We start from the raw sequence: 14189 nt of genomic DNA, 5'->3' as shown, positions 1-14189 counted from the left end.
AGATTACTTGCATATATATATTTGCTACTACTCTGGAGCTTAAAGCTGGACCCAAGCTCTGGGTCTCATAGAACTGGAACAAAGTCAAAATACCAGCTGCTGTAAATTGTTGGTTTTATTAATGAAGTGATCCTGTATATTCCATCGCCTCAGTGAAACCTGCCTCTCGGTCCAGTTAACCTGTCACTCCAAGCTCTGGGTCTCTCTTCCCAAATCAGCAGGGTGATTAATGATCTCGTCTCTGAGCTGTTAATTCTCAGATAACAACGAAATTCTGAAATCAATAAACAAACAATAACCAAAAATGGTTTGTTTCAAGACACAGAGGTCTATTGGTAATTTTACAACTGAAACTGAAAGAGTTCAATAAGGCTGACCTCATTCAGTTGACATTTGTAAACAGGGTGGTTGGCCAAACAGCATTTGATGATGAAGACTATTCTTTCATAGTTCTTCTTCTTCTTGCGTTTGAGGCAGCAGAAGTTATGAAGCTGCTTCTGCTTCTGCTGTCTCTGTTTGTTGTTGTTCGCCTGACTGAGGTCAGTTGACAGGGCTCACCACGGGGAGGTCGACACCATGAGCCCCTCTTTCATAGTTTAACATTGCAAATAACCACATTGTACAGGTTTCAAGAGTATTTATAATCCCATGAAATATGGTGAGAGGGTTACTGCACTAAATAGGGTACTAAACAGCACCCTTCTTATTTTATTGCCTATAACTAAAAGGTTCCTTTATATTCACGGTTACCAATTTGCAGTGTACTTCCACACTGAACTGGTCACAGAACTGCTAATGATTTGAACACTTGTCACCAAGAAGGAGCCTCAGATTTTTTTTATTTCCAATTGTTTTTCCAGCTTGAGCAATCTGCTGCTCTCTTGCCAACCTAATTAGGCTCTGTATCAACTTTTGTGCTTTCAAGTCTCCCTCTGACTTTGGAAAAAATTACTCATTAGATTTGGCTATAAGTTCAGAAAAAAAACCCTGAGGAAAATGTCAACATTCTCCCTTGGAGCGTTTTGGAAACTGTGTCTTGGAATAATTTGGTGATTGAAGCTAGAATTTGAATAAATCTACTATGCTCATTCAGCAAGGTCTCAGTGAAATATGTATAACGGAATTGGATGGGGCTGGAATAGCAAACATTTTCGATCTTATGAATTACTTTAAAAATTAATATTGATATATTTTTCTTTCTTGGCCTCAATTGCTGCTGGTGTCTCTTGCAAACTAGTCTTTTGCAAACAGGCAGGAAGGGTAATCCAGGGTTTTAGATTTCCTTACAGGCATTTTTAGACCACACAATAGTCAGTAGGTACCAAACATTCAGCTGGTATTTATGAATTTATGCCCTCTTTTCTTCCACCCACATCAGCCCGGTACCTCCTGCAGGAGGACTAACACTGCCCCTCCTCCTGCCACAAACCACCAACACCATTCACTGCCTAATGCTTGTGGGCAGCTGTGGGACTCTAAAAACATACCCAATTCCTGTCCAATTATCACAGGCATATCGTCCAGGAAATTACACATTAAACTGAAAGCAATCAACAAATTCTGCCAGGATTCTGGCGTTTGAGGTAGACACATTTTAGGTAGACACATTAATATGCAGAGAATGGAAGGATATGGAGCACATGCAGGCAGAAGGTATTTGGTTAAGTAGGCATTATATTCAGCACAGACATCATGGGCTGAAGGGCCAGTTCCTGAGCTGTATTGTCCTATCTTCTAATTCACAGCAATGAAGCGACCTGTTCTTGTGAATCCTTTGCAGAACAGAACATAGAATAGTGCATAAGATAGACACAAAAAGCTGGAGTAACTCAGCTAGACTGGAAGCATCTCTGGAGAGAAGGAATGGGTGACCCTTCGGGACAAGACCCTTCTTCAGACCTTTCTGAAGAAGGGTCTCGACCCGAAACATCACCCATTCCTTCTCTCCAGAGATGCTGCCTGTCCCGCTGAGTTACTCCAGCTTTTTGGGTCTATCTTCGGTTTAAATCAGCATCTGCAGTTTATTTTTACACATAGAACAGTACAGCACAGAAACAATTCCTCCAGCCCACAATATCTGTGCCGAACATAACGCCATGATAAAGTAATTACATCTGCTTGCACATGATAAATCTCACTCAATTCTCTCCATATCCATGTGCCTATCTAAAAGTCTCTTGAACACCATGATCGTAATGGCCTCTACCACCACACCTGATAGCGCGTTACAGGCACCCACCACCCTCTGTGTAAAAAACATGCCCCGCACATCTCCTTTAAACTTTGCTCCTCTCATTTCAAGGCTATGCCCCCTAGTCTTTGGCATTTCCACTCTGGAAAAAAAGGCAGTTTAATATACTATCAGGACTCCTCTCCATTACAGACAAAACAATCTGGGTCTGTCCAAACCTCTTTTTATCGCTAATACCCCTTAATCCAGACATAATTCTGGTAATCCTCATGTGTACCCTCTCCAAAGCCTCCACATCATTCCTGTAATGGGTTGACCAGAACTGCACACAATATTCCAAATGCAGCCTAACCAAGTCTTATAAAGCTGCAACACAGATATTGTTGACTCTTACATTCAATGCCTTGACCAATGAAGGCAAACATACCATATGCCTTCTATACCACTCTACCTACTTGTGTTTCCATTTTCACAGAGCTTTGGACTTGAACCCCAACATCCATCTATTAAGGGTCTTGCTATTATAGCAGAATATTAAAAAGGTGAGTGATTTTGCTACAATTGACTTTAGCTGATTTATAGCCAGTGAAAGAATAAACCTTGCCGAGCACTCATTTTTGCAGGTAATTTAGCAGTTAGAGGATGAGGTATTAAATTAAATTTAATTTAAGGTTGCACAATAAGATCACTGGAGAATTACTGGAGGTTTGGGGGAAGTGGATAGTGAGCAAAATAAATATCTAAATGAAGCGACTCAAAAAAACAGAATTGTGGATGAGACACAGAAGGAGGTGTTACAATTCTCAGTGGCTCCACTATGCCTTTGGGATATCCATTGTCCCATTTCACTAATCCTTCTCCAAGCCTTAATACATTTATTTCTCCTTCATCCAGTTTCCTTTTGAAAGTCAATGATAAATTTGCTTCCACAAAACTTTTTTTTTAACTTCACTTTCTCTCTGTTTTTTTCCTATGTCATTTAAAACCTACATTCCTGGGTTTTTAACCTTTCTCCCACAGTTTAATAGATCCATTTTACTCACTCTGATTCGTCAATGCGGTCTCTGAACATAGAATGGGGAATTTTTTGATGAGTGGAGCAAATGGAAAATGACTTGTTATATTGTTTTGATGACAAAGTCTCAAATGCAGGCCCATTACTTTTTACATCTAACAATGGTTTAACCCAGATAAAAGTCAGACATTCATTCAAATCATGAGAAATAAAAGCAGTGTTTACAGCTCCTAAAATCCATGTGACAATTTAATAAGATCACAGCAGATCTGATCTTGACCACAGCTTCCTGTCTAAGCTTCTCAGCAGAGGCACAAGAGACTGCAGATGTCGTACTCTGGAGCAAAAACAACCAATTGACTGGAGGAATTCAGTTGGTCAGTCCAGGTGCAGGGACTTGACTGGAAATGTCAAAGAGTCCCCTGCCAAAATGTCAAAGAGATGCTGCCAGACCAGTTGAGTGCCTCCATTAGTTTGTTTTTTGCTAAGCCTTCTAGTTTGGATTCCCCCACATGTAGAAACATTCACACAGCATTTACCTGTCAAGGCCCCTCAGAATCTTGCACATTTCCATACATTTGCCTCTTATTTTTCTAACCTCCCATAACTATAGGCCCAATAAAATGCCTTCGATACTTAACATCTATAAACATCCATGAAACATGGAGTTTTGGGTCCGTGTCTAAGACATGGAAAGTCTTGTTGCAACTCCATCCCGTGTGATCTGACAAGGCACAGTATTGGTACAGGTCTGGATGCAGGAACCTGACCACACTATCTGAACCCAGGGGGTAGAAAGCACGTGAAAACGGCAGGCAAGGTAAAATTAAACTCATCCAAATCTTATCTTACAACCTTCTGAGATTTACTTGTAGAAAATTAGAATTTAATTGGAAATATATAGTAAACCTCCAGCATTTAATTAATATGGCTAATAGCCAAGAAATGAATGCTCGTGGACCTGTTTATGACAGTTCCTGTTGTTGGTGGAAGCGCATATTGAATCCTGCATTGTGTGTCTGTCAGAACGTGCTGTCATCCTTCTGGGCTCTTGTGACTACAGGTGATTTAAAGAGGTAATTCTTGTCCCAGAGAGTTTATAATGGATCTATTCACGGTGAGAGGATCCAAGCTCATGCCAAATTATAATTTATTTATACTGCCCTTATCTGAATCTAACATTTTGATTTATCCGAAGTTCATTATTGATACATACATTGTTACAATGAAATTCTAATAATATTCTTCCCCTCAAAGCATCTAGTTGTTTCTTAAGTGGTTTCCCCCTCCACTTCTCCATCTGGAAGTTTATTCCACATGACCATCTCTCGCTGTGAAGAAGAATTCCTGATTCCTGCCCTAAAAGTGTGCTTCTTTACTTTGTTGCCATTCTCTTTTCATCTTACCATCATAGTTAAACTCTAGGGTAATTCTTTCCAGCATCTTTAACAATCTTGCATCCTTCCTTTGGTCCTCAGATTCCTTCTTTCTGGCATGGAACACACCTATGTTTTTGTAATCTTTTGTTGTAACTCAGACTGTTAAAACTGGTGATTAGTCCTGGGTCCTTTCTCTGCACAGTTTCCAAAGCATCAACATCTGTCTTATTTTTGGCAACAATAATTGGCCGCAGTATTCAAGGTGTAATCTGACTACAAAACCATAAAGTTTGATTATTTACTTCTTCTAACTTACATTCTACTGTTTTGGCTGTGTTGTTTTCACATCTTGGAGACACAAAAAACTGCAAAAACAAACTGCTGGAGGAACGCATCGGATCAGGCAGCATCTGTGAAGGGAACTGGACAGATGACATTTCGAATCGGGGGCCTTCATCAAACTGATTTTAACATCTTGTTGGATTCATTGATTTCTGTCCTCATTGGATGGACTTGTGTAGTGATGAATTTTACAAAGCTCCAAGGTCTGGTTCAACAACATTTCAGAAGAGGAAAGCAGCCAACATAATCAAGGACCACCTTCACCTCGGTCACTCCCTCTTCTCCCCTCTCCTGTAGGGCAGAAGATACAAAAGCTTGAAAGCATGTACCACCAATTGCAGGAACAGCTTCTTCCCCACTGTTGTCAGACAACTGTTCAGCCTTCCAATAAGCAAAGGGGTTTAGTCCCGATCTCCCAACCTACCTCATTGCATTCTTTTTATCTGCACTTTCTCTGTAGTTTTAATGGAATATTCTTCACTCTGATATTTTTCATTTGCACTATTTGTTGTACTTGTGTATGGCTTGGTTGTACTCATACAGTTTGATTTAAATGGATAGCATGCAAACAAAGTTGCTCACTGTATCTCAGTACACCATAATAAACCAATATAAATAGTTAGATTTAAGATATATTAAAATTACATCTGTGCATTTTTGGAATCTGTATATAACATTTGGTTGTTCTGACTGTGAGGGGTTTGTAAGGACCTTCTGCCAGTTTTGATTTTGTGGAATTCCATCACGGTGATTGCCTGTTCTGACTGTATCCATACAGGTTATGGGCCTATATCAAATACTCAGAATAGTTGCCTTTTCCAACTGCGAGGAGTCTGGAATCTGTAATGAGGGACTAAGTGCTCTAACACTGTGAGATCTAGTTTGCTTTCTTATGCCATATAACAAGAACTCAAGTACACTATTGGTCCATGGTCTCCCTATCTGGGAGGCAGTCAGCCTTATCGACACCAAGAATGTAAAGGAGGGAAAAAATATGCTAATTTGTTCAACAGTGCTCTTAGCGAGAACCAGCTGTCAACCCTGACCCAACACCATTCATCAAGAGCCCTGGGTGCACAATGTAGCCATTTCCAATCATGCAACTTAAACAGTCCTGAACTTGTCATCATCAGAGAATGATTAATATGCTGTGTTAACTGTCCCACTGGCCCATGCTGGACACTGCTCAATTCGACCCAGGGAACTGGCTGTATTTTTACTCCAAAGTCTTTTGCTCACAGGCAGAATTGTACAATGACAATTAGCTTCTCTTCCACTGCAGACAGAGTGTGATTCAAATCTTCTGTGGTGCTTTTATTTCATCTACATACTGGCGTTAACTGTTACGTGACATTGGGAGACATCAGATTGACATTATATTAGCGATTTGTGAGTACATATCTTTATTTCCCTTGTGTCATTAATTCATGGTTCACTGGCAGCTCAAATAGGTCCAAGCCCTTATATTAAGTCAGTAGGTTTTAAAGATTTTCTTTTTTCTTCTAACTTCTGTTAATGGAACAATATTAAGTTTAAACACATGATTTATCAACATTTCTGCTACATTCTATATTTCTCCTATTGTCACATCCTACCTACTTTAGTCTGTTAGATTTTGATCATTTATGTGGATTTGATCCGTATCCTACCTGTGAGGGATCTTTGATTCATCATGTGCTAAATAAATATATTCCTAAACATTTGGAATCATATTGCCTTTTGTCAGATAACAAATAGTTGAGATGCATGGTTAGATTCCTTTTATACTGCTCAGTCAATGCTCTTAGAATACAGCATATGGAATTTATACAGCATTAACAATAATGGATAAACAGCCCATTGCTCTGCCCAATTGGACTCCAACCAATTGTGCAGAGCAAATGTAGATCAAATGTGGGTACTTGCAAGCCTAGTTGAAAAAAATGTCCTTAGAAAGGTATTGGTTACTGTCAGGGATCAAAGGGAGCAACAAGGCTAATGAAAGGTACACAGTTGTTTAATCAAGGCTAGTTTTAAAATGAGTGTTTGACAGCTTGGTTGTGAAATCAAAAAAATTCTTTCCAGATGAAGGGAAATCTGGAATTTCCTTTGGAAATTCCAAAGTTCATTTGGAACTCCAAAAGCACTGTCAGTACAGTTTTATAGTGAGGGTAAAAGGGATATGGGTCAAAGCCAAGTAAATGCACTGAAGACATAGTTAAATCAGGATCTAACAAACTGGACAGCTTCATGTTTTGCATCCTTCCCATTTGGAAATGAAATTCAGGAGAGGACAGTAATGGTGGGAGTGACAGGATATCAATATTTTGTAGAGCTGAAATTTAGAAAACAGGAAACGAGAAAGGAATAATCGATTCTGGCATTGGACATGTACAGCATCATTAATATAAAATGTCCTACATGCCATACAATCAACATCATGGCCTTTTGGAATGAAATTGCCAATCAGGCCACCATATATTTTGCAGTCGTTACATTAATCTTCTGCCCATTGGCAGATGGCTTCAGAGTAGATGATTCACGTGGGAATCTTGCATGCATCTGAAGAAGGATGTTTCTAGACGACACTACGGAGATCAGAGAATATCGGGTCCCAGGAACCAAGCAGTCCCTTGCAGAAAATTTAATTTATGAGATAAAGATATAAATTGAAATTTCTCTCCATTATCTACATAGAACGGAATATCTGAATGTGGGAAAATATGGGTTTATTTGTCAGAAACCAGTCATGGACTACATTCAGTGAGCATTCAAATTTCAATGCAATGGGCACTGGTCTTTTTACAGATTGTGGCAGAAAGGTAACCCATTCAAGATTTTTTAATTTGTAATTAAAATATATCTGTATGCTCTAAGCAAAAGTGCATTACCAACAGTGCATTGATGGTGAATGGTGGAAAGTAGCGAGGAGAAGAGTGGAATCAGACAGAAGGAGCATTAGCAAGATTCAACCTGCACCTCAATATCACACGAAAATGCATTTTCAAGTTTTTCTGGATCATTAGAGGTTGAGAGACCTGATAGAAATTTACAAAATGAGGAGAGGCATGGATAGGATAGACTGTCAGAACCTTTTTCCCAAGGTGGAAATGTCAAATACTGGAGAGTATTGCTTTAAGGTGATAGGGAAAAAGCTTAAAAAGAGATGTATGGGGCAAGTTTTTTTTTCACTGAGGGAGGTGGATGCCTGGAACATGCTGCCAAATGGTGATGATGAAAGCAGATATAATGGGAGGGATATGGATCATACACAGGCAGATGAGATTAGTTTAATTTGGCATCATGTTTAACCCAGACATTGTGGGCTTAAGAGGCTGTTCCAATGCTATACTGTTCTAAAAGCAAAGACCTTTCTGAGAAAAGTCCAGACAATAATGATCAAAGTTGTTTTGGAATATATTTTGGATACATGTCATGAATTCATTAATGAACTGCAACATGTATTCTAATGCAAAGCTAATCTTACCGCAAAAGAAGCTGAGAGTCACACGAGGAAAAAATAAAAAATGTTTTGAAATGTTTATATTTCAAAACTCCATACCCTGAGGTGAATGAACAGAGCACAACCACAGAGAGGAGAGGTATCAATGTCTCCTGTACTGTGTGATTCAGTGCCATCCTGCATCACATTGCAGGGGCAATTCAAAATTGCTCACAATGTGGCCATGCCCTTTCAGTTACCTTCATTCTGCGTTTTGACAGCTGCTTTTATATTACTGAACAGTTTCAAAAGGAGCCGAAAGTACTCTTGTTGTAGGAACCCCCCTATAAGGACATGTACAAAGGTAGGTTCAGTGCAATCATTTGTAAGATTATCACTTCAATTAATAATTGACTCCAGTTTCTGTTGGGATACTTTGATATCATGTTTGATGTTGCTTCGATGTTGACGACAGTCACTCTCACCTTATCTCTGGTGTATGTTTGAACCCAAGCTGTGATGAGATCTGTGGCCCAGGTGGAACCCAAACTGAGCAATGTTCAGCAGGTTATTGGTGAGTAAGTTTTGCTTGACAGCAGATGGTTAAGAGTAGATTGACTGAATGATAATTAGCCAGATTTCCTTTCCCTTGCTTTTTGTGAAGAGTACAAACTTGGGCATTGTTCCACCTTGTTGTGTTGTTCCTGCCCTGGAGGAGCTTGGCTACAGCACAGTAAACACTATAGTTGAGATGTCATCTGGTCCTGTTGCCTTACAATATCGAGTGCTCCCAGCCTTTTTTTGATTTCACAAGGAGTGGCTCCTGACTTGTTTTTTTTACCTATAAATGAAATTGATGTGGTATCGGAGGCAGCATCAATGCAGTTGTCGACGTAGCATATAAAGAGTTGGGAAGTGGTGCTAAAGAGAGTTTGGAACAGAGACTGTTCCATGTAGCCAACTAAATGTCAGGCATAACTAGGGCCCTTGCGAATGCCCATGGCTACATTTTTGATTTGTAGGAAGTGGGAGGAATGAAGTTGTTCAGCATAGAACATTCAGCAAGGCAGAGGAGCACATTGGTGGAACCAATTGACTCATATATTTTGGGTCCTAATGCAGACTTTTGACCTGAAGCATCAACATTTCCTTTCCCCCCGACAGATGCTGCTCAACCTGTCTGATCCTCACATGTGATGATGATGTCAACATGAAAACTGCAGACCTCCAAAAGCAGGGCTCACAACTTCCCAGCCAAGGACAACAGCTAAATTTGTAAAAATACGTAGGAATAAATCAGTTTATTTCAATTGACTGCGAGTCAAGGAAGTAACCGTCAGAGCCCAGAGGAAGGAGTAGCAGCAATCAGCAGCATAGCAGCAATCAGCAGCAATCAGCAGCAGCAGCAGCAATCAGCAGCAGCAGCAGCAATCAGCAGCAGCAGCAGCAATCAGCAGCAGCAGCAGCAATCAGCAGCAGCAGCAGCAATCAGCAGCAGCCAGCAGCAATCAGCAGCAGCAGCAGCAATCAGCAGCAGCAGCAGCAATCAGCAGCAGCAGCAGCAATCAGCAGCAGCCAGCAGCAATCAGCAGCAGCCAGCAGCAATCAGCAGCAGCCAGCAGCAATCAGCAGCAGCCAGCAGCAGCCAGCAGCAGCCAGCAGCAATCAGCAGCAGTAGCAGCACCAAGCTGTGTTGCTTGGGAAGTATTGTGTGGGGATAGTAAGGAGTAAGACCTGTGTGATCTCCCGGACAAGTTTCGATCGCCTAGCTTGGGGTCGGAGAGGAATTTCACGGATTTTTTTTCCCAAATTGGCCTGGGTTTTTTATCCGGTTTTTCGCCTCTCCCAGGAGATCACTCAGTTCTTTTGGGTGGGCGGTTGGAGCGGTTGGAGCAGCAGCCGGGCGGTAGGTTTAGAAACCGAGCACGGGGCTTTGTTTGGGGAGTATGAGTGCCAGGGCAGTTTATTGTTCTGGGTGTCGGATGTGGGGAATCTGGGAGTCTGATAGTCTTCCAGACATCCACATCTGCGCCAGGTGCGACGAGATGGGGCTCCTAAGGGACCGTATTAGGAACCTGGAGCGGCAGATTGATGACCTCCGTCTGGTCAGGGAGAGTGAGGAGGTTATAGAGATGAGTTACAGAGAGGTGGTCACTCCAAGACCACGGGAGGTAGACAAGTGGGTCATGGTTAGGGGGGGCAAGGAGCAGAGGCAGGGACTAGAGAGTACCCCGGTGGCTGTACCCCTTGGAAATAAGTACTCCTGTTTAAGTACTGTTGGGGGGAACAGCCTACCTGGGGGCAGCGACGGTGCCCAGGCCTCTGGCACGGAGTCCGGCCCTGTTGCTCAGAAGGGTAGGGAAAGGAAGAAGAGAGCGATAGTAATAGGGGACTCTATAGTGAGGGGGTCAGATAGGCGATTCTGTGGACGCAGTCGGGAGACCCGGATGGTGGTTTGCCCCCCTGGTGCCGGTGTCCGGGATGTGTCTGAGCGTGTCCAGGATATCCTGAAAGGGGAGGGAGAGGAGCCAGAGGTCGTGGTACATATAGGTACCAACAATATAGGTAGGATAAGGGAAGAGGTCCTGAAAGGAGAATTTAGGGGGCTAGGAAGAGAGTTAAAAAAAAGGACTTCCAAAGCAATAATCTCAGGCTTACTGCCTGTGCCACGCGATAGTGAGAATAGGAAAGGAGTGAGGTGGAGGATAAATACGTGGCTGAGGAACTGGTGCAGGGAGCAGGGATTCAAGTTTCTGGATCATTGGGACCTCTTCTGGGGGAAGTATGACCTGTACAAAAAGGACGGGTTGCATCTGAACCTGAGAGGAACCAATATCCTGGCGGGGAGATTTGCTAAGGTAATTGCGGAGACTTTAAACTAGTACGGTTGGGGGGAGGGACTCAAACACAGATAGCTAATAGGCAGTGTGTGAGGCAGGAGGCAGAAAAACGAAACACTCAGACCCAATATGTAGGAGAGAGAGAAGTGAAAAGAAATAAACTGAGAATAAGAAATGATGGGTCCCTTAAATGTGTATATTTTAATGCTAGGAGCATTGTAAGAAAGGTGGATGAGCTTAGAGCCTGGATTGACATCTGGAAGTATGATGTTGTGGCGATCAGTGAAACATGGTTGCAGGAGGGTTGCGATTGGCAATTAAATATTCCAGGATTTCATTGTTTCAGATGTGATAGAATCGGAGGGGCAAGAGGTGGGGGTGTTGCATTGCTTGTCAGGGAGGATATCACAGCAGTGCTTTGACAGGACAGACTAGAAGGCTCGATTAGGGAGGCTGTTTGGGTGGAACTCAGAAATGAGAAAGGTTTAGCAACACTTATAGGGGTGTATTATAGACCGCCAAATAGGGAACGAGAATTGGAAGAGCAAATATGTAAGGAGATAGCAGATATTAGTAGTAAGCACAGAGTAGTGATTGTGGGTGATTTCAATTTTCCGTACATAGACTGGGAATCACATTCTGTTAAAGGACTGGATGGTTTGGAGTTTGTAAAATGTGTGCAGGATAGTTTTTTGCAGCAATACGTAGAGGTACCTACCAGAGAAGGGGCAGTGTTGGACCTCCTGTTGGGAAATGAGACGGGTCAGGTGACGGAGGTATGTGTTGAGGAGCACTTTGGATCTAGTGATCACAATGCCATTAGTTTCAATATAATTATGGAGAAGGTCAAATCTGGACCAAGGGTTGAGATTCTGGATTGGAGAAAGGCTAATTTTGAGGAGATGAGAAAGGATTTAAAAGGAGTGAAATGGGACTTTTTGTTTTATGAAAAGGATATAATAGAGAAATGGAGGATATTTAAAGGTGAAATTTTGAGAGTACAGTCTTTATGTCCCTGTTCGGTGGAAAGGAAAGAATAATAATTTGAAAGAGCCGTGGTTTTCCAGGGAAATTGGACACTTGGTTCGGAAAAAGAGGGAGATATACAATAAATATAAGAGGCAGGGAGTAAATGAGGTTCTTGAGGAATATAAAGAATGTAAAAGGAATCTTAAGAAGGAAATTAGAAAAGCGAAAAAAAGATATGAGGCTGCTTTGGCAAGTAATGTAAAAGTAAACCCCAAGGGGTTCTACAGATATGTCAATAGCAAAAGGATAGCGAGGGATAAAAATTGGTCCATTAGAGAGTCAGAGTGGACAGCTATGTGCTGAGCCGGAAGAAACGGGGGAGATATTAAACAATTTCTTTTCTTCGGTATTCACCGAGGAGAAGGATATTGAATTATGTGAGGTAAGCGAAACAAGTAGAGTAGTGATGGAAATTATGAGGATTAAAGAAGAGGAGGTACGGACACTTTTGAAAAATATAAAAGTGGATAAGTCTCCAGGTCCTGATAGGATATTCCCTAGGACATTGAGGGAAGTTAGTGCAGAAATAGCAGGGGCTTTGACGGAAATATTTCAAACGTCATTAGAAACGGGGATGGTGCCGGAAGATTGGCGCATTGCGCATGTTGTGCCTTTGTTTAAAAAAGGTTCTAAAAGTAAACCTAGCAATTATAGACCTGTTAGTTTGACGTCTGTGGTGGGAAAATTAATGGAAAAGATACTTAGGGACAATATATATAATTATTTGGATAAACAAGGCCTGATTAGAAACAGTCAACATGGATTTGTGCCTGGAAGGTCATGTTTGACTAATCTTCTTGAATTTTTTGAAGAGGTTTCCAGGGAAATTGATAAGGGCAAGGCTGTGGGTGTTGTCTATATGGACTTCAGTAAGGCATTTGACAAGGTTCCACATGGAAGGTTGATTAAGAAGGTTAAATCGTTGGGTATTAATAGTGAGGTTACAAGATGGATTCAACAATGGCTGAATGGGAGATACCAGAGGGTAATGGTTGACAATTGTATGTCAGGTTGGAGGCCAGTGTCTAGTGGAGTACCCCAAGGATCTGTGTTGGGTCCACTGTTGTTTGTCATTTACATTAATGATCTGGATGATGGTGTGGCAAATTGGATTAGTAAATATGCAGATGATACTAAGATAGGTGATGTAGTTAATAATGAAGTAGAGTTTCAAAGTCTACAGAGAGATTTGGGCCTTTTGGAAGGGGGGGCTGAAAGATGGCAGATGGAGTTTAATGCTGATAAGTGTGAGGTGCTGCATTTTGGTAGGACAAATCAAAATAGGACGTACAGGGTAAATGGTAGGGAATTGAGGGATGCAGTGGAACAGAGGGATCTGGGAATAACTGTGCATTGTTCCCTGAAGGTGGAATCTCATGTGGATAGGGTGGTGAAGAAGGCGTTTGGTATGTTTGCCTTTATAAATCAGAGCATCGAATATAGAAGTTTGGATGTAATGTTAAAATTGTACAGGGCATTGGTGAGGCCGAATCTGGAGTATGGTGTGCAGTTCTGGTCGCCAAATTATAGGAAGGATGTCGACAAAATGGAAAGGGTACAGAGGAGATTGACTAGAATGTTGCCTGGGTTTCAGCACTTAAGCTACAGAGAGAGGTTGAACAGGTTGGGTCTTTATTCTTTGGAGCGTAGAAGGTTGAGGGGGGACTTGATAGAGGTTTTTTAAATTTTAAGAGGGACGGACAGAGTTGACGTGGGTAGGCTTTTCCCTTTGAGAGTGGGGAAGATTCCAACAAGGGGACATAGCTTCAGAATTGAGGGACAAAAGTTTAGGGGTAACATGAAGGGTAACTTCTTTACTCAGAGGGTGGTGGCTGTATGGAATGGGCTTCCGGTGGAAGTGGTGGAGGCAGGCTCGATTTTATTATTTAAGAGTAAATTGGATAGGTATATGGATAAGAGGGGATTAGAGGGTTATGGTCTGAGAGTAGGTAGATGAGACTAGATCAGAGAG

Source organism: Rhinoraja longicauda, chromosome 8 (assembly GCF_053455715.1).
Source record: "Rhinoraja longicauda isolate Sanriku21f chromosome 8, sRhiLon1.1, whole genome shotgun sequence".
Lineage (NCBI taxonomy): Eukaryota > Metazoa > Chordata > Chondrichthyes > Rajiformes > Arhynchobatidae > Rhinoraja > Rhinoraja longicauda.
This window is presented reverse-complemented; position numbering follows the sequence as displayed.